Below are 3,363 nucleotides of genomic sequence, written 5' to 3'. Positions count from 1 at the left end.
CCAGTGGCACAGCGGTATGTCTGCGGACTTACAACGCTAGAAACCGGGTTTCGATACCCATGGTGGGCAGAGCACAGATAGCCCATTGTGTAGCTTTGTGCTTAATTACTAAACAAACAAACAATAACCACATGGCTTTTTATATGTAGTTTGCCCAGTATATATGCCAAGACTCGTAAACAAAATAATAAAGCTAGCTCTACCTCTATTAATTTTTTATCTGTGTTGTTCGGAATAAAGCTTTATATTTTTGTGATAAAACTAGAGGGTTGTTTGTTTTATTTAGACTGTAGAAAATGCTTTCAAAATTAATTTTAACAAAAATAATTATCGTAATTTTAGGTTGGACTTTCTTAAACTTTTGTACAAAAAAGCAAAAATAAAAACCGTAATTTAAGAACCAAGCTAGTACAAAAAAAAATAATAAAATGTGGAATTGAAATGCGCGTGAATACTCGAAATAATTATTTTAAGATGTCGCTTTCGTCGCAAGAGAAAAAGTTATTCTGAAACACGAAACAAATATTCCACTCAAGACGTCTTGTATTTTAAAGAGGTAATATGTGCCAGTTAGTATTTCACTAACGTTAAGTAGCGTTGTAAAAGTTTTACAATAAAATTCACAGTTCCCTTAGTCCTTGCTTCCAGATAGATGGTAAAATATACACACTTTTGAATTGTATGAACAGAAATCGTACCTGATGTATGTCACAACGATTTCTTAGAAAACAGCAATTTATTTATTATACGGCTGGAATATTAGAAAATGTTGATCTCGTTTTGAGAAATGTGTTCGTCAATCGAATGCGTAACCCTAACTATACAAACATACCTCTTTATTGACTTTCAAAAATTAAAATTCAACAAAGTCTCTTAATTTTACGGGATGTACCTTCTTCCGTACTGGTCTTCGTCTCGTTGGCTTCTGCTTCACGTGCGGTTCATCTGCTCCATCAGAAAATGTCTTATTATCAGTAACAATCACATCAGTGGTAGTAACTTCATCAAGGGCTTCACTGTTTTCCTTCTCAAAACCGGGTAGAGTTTCTTCTTCGACAGTGGCTTTTTCAGGAGACACGTTTTTAGCAGCGTCATTTGTTCCATTGTTCACTTCGTTCCAACTGATATGTCCTGGACCGTGATAACGCCAAAGTCTGTTGACATGCACAACATTTGGCTAACCTTGCCGACCACATTTTATTCGGAAAGTCACGTCTGAGAGACGATCCACTATATCATATGGGCCTTCCCATGGAGGAGACAACTTAGGAGACTTCCCTTTGGTCTCCTGATACAAAGCTGACTTCAATAGATCTCTTATCATAACATAGCTTCATGGAATCAGCAGACGTTTTCAAGTTTGAACGCACTTGATGGTGAATATCATCGATTCTTTCAGATAACATTTTCACAAACTCTGACACATTTTCAGGCAATTCTTCGTAAGGTTGGCGTCCTGTTATCAGATCCACTGGCAACAGAAGTTCCCGACCAAACATCAGCTTTGCTGGAGTGTATCCAGTGGCTTTATGCTCTGCTGTTCTATAGGCCATCAACAGTGGAGGGAGTAAGCTGATTTTTCCAAACCCGTTCCCTTGGCTGTGGTTTCTCTGGTGGCTAGTACAAAACTTTGCCAGTTCCTGTCCCAGTGTCCAGTTGTACTTTTCTACCATCCCATCAGACTGTGGGTGAAGTGGCGTTATCCTGGTCTTTCGTATGCCAAACAACTTGCAGCATTTATGGAACACAGCTGATTCAAAGTTCCAGACCTGAGTTATAGAGCAGCTACCAGTGCTCTATACTTGTGTCTGTCGTCTACTGACAACTGTATAAGTATTCCTAGTGGTTGTCCCTTCAAGCTCTTTGCCAGGTACACTGCTTTCTGCTCCTTTGTTCATCTATTCATTTCTGCCAGAAGCTCAAATTGTGCTTTATATGCTTCCCTCGGTGCCTTCCCATCGAATTACTGTGGCTTCCTTCGTACTAGAATACCCCTATTGCTGACACTCATGTCTGGAATCTGACTTCTGTTTGCATTAGGGTTTAGCTGCGGGGTCTGGAAGATGCTTCCTGTTGTCTGGGGCTGATTAGGTCCATAGTTAATATACCCTCCCTGTATAAAAGACCGTAAATCGTCCTTTAATGTATTTAATTCACTTTGAAATTTACTAATGTTTTCCATTTGTACTTCTTGCCACTGTTGTTGACTTTCTTGTTGTTGCTGCTGACTTTTCCGCAACTGTTGGAGACTTTCTTCCTGTTTCCTTTCTTGTTCCAGTTGCCACTGCTGTAGTCTCTCTTCTTGTTTATTGTCTCATTCTTCTTGTTTCCTTTCATTTTCCTCCAACAACTGTTGTAATCTCTCTTGTTTATTTTGCTATTCGAGCTGCCCCTATTGCAGGTTTTCTTGCCACTGCTGTTGTCTCTCTTCTTGTTTCTTTTCTTTTTCCTCCAACAACTGCTGTAATCTCTCTTTTTGTTTATTTTCTCGTTCTCCTTGTTTCTTTTCTTTTTCCTCCAATCACTGCTGTAGTCTCTTTTATTGTTTATTTTCTCGTTCTTCTTGTTTATTTTGCTGTTCTTGTATTGCTGCCATGAAATCTGCTAAGTCGTAGTTTGATTTGGAACTTCTCCTTCCATCTTTTTTCTTTTCTTTTTTTTTTATCGATCCCACTTCTGACACCAATTCTTTCCGAGAAACTTCAGCGATACAAGTCCTTTCTTAATTAAAACTAGTTTATTCTTTCTCGATACAACTTTGCAATACACTTAATTTCCACAGTCAATACGTTTGCAATCTCGATAACAAAACACACACTTTAGATTACCGTCACTACCGCTTGATTCAATTATCTGTCTCTATATCTATCTATCTGCTATTTGTATCTGCCTATCGTGCTGGTTTTACTCGCCAGGCTTATATATTAAAAAGAGGGCGTCTCGAATGCACTCGGGCCTTCATGATCCTTCTAGAAACTCATCACGTGTTACCAGAGCCACGTGACTTCCACTGTCGTAACAATATATATAAATGTAATGGTGCATATTGGGTGGATAACTCTGAGTTTCATATGAGTTTCAAGAGAATCAAGACTAAACTTCTTTATTGTTGTTTTTTCGATAAAAATATTACATTCAATAGAAGGTCTTCCAATATAAACAAGATAATTACAAATTGTTATTTTAAAAAAAGAATAGGGATCGTCAAAAAAGTACAGAAACAAGTTGAATCAAAATGCAAAAAAATATATTTTCAAGCCTATAACTAGGGACTCTAAAAAAGTAAACAAACTAGGCTGTACATTATTTTCTCAAGCTACAAATCCCTATTTTGACTCCGTGTCTACAGTATTTATAAATTTT

Source organism: Limulus polyphemus, unplaced genomic scaffold, assembly GCF_000517525.1.
Source record: "Limulus polyphemus unplaced genomic scaffold, Limulus_polyphemus-2.1.2 Scaffold122, whole genome shotgun sequence".
In the NCBI taxonomy this organism is placed as follows: Eukaryota; Metazoa; Arthropoda; class Merostomata; order Xiphosura; family Limulidae; genus Limulus; species Limulus polyphemus.
This window is presented reverse-complemented; position numbering follows the sequence as displayed.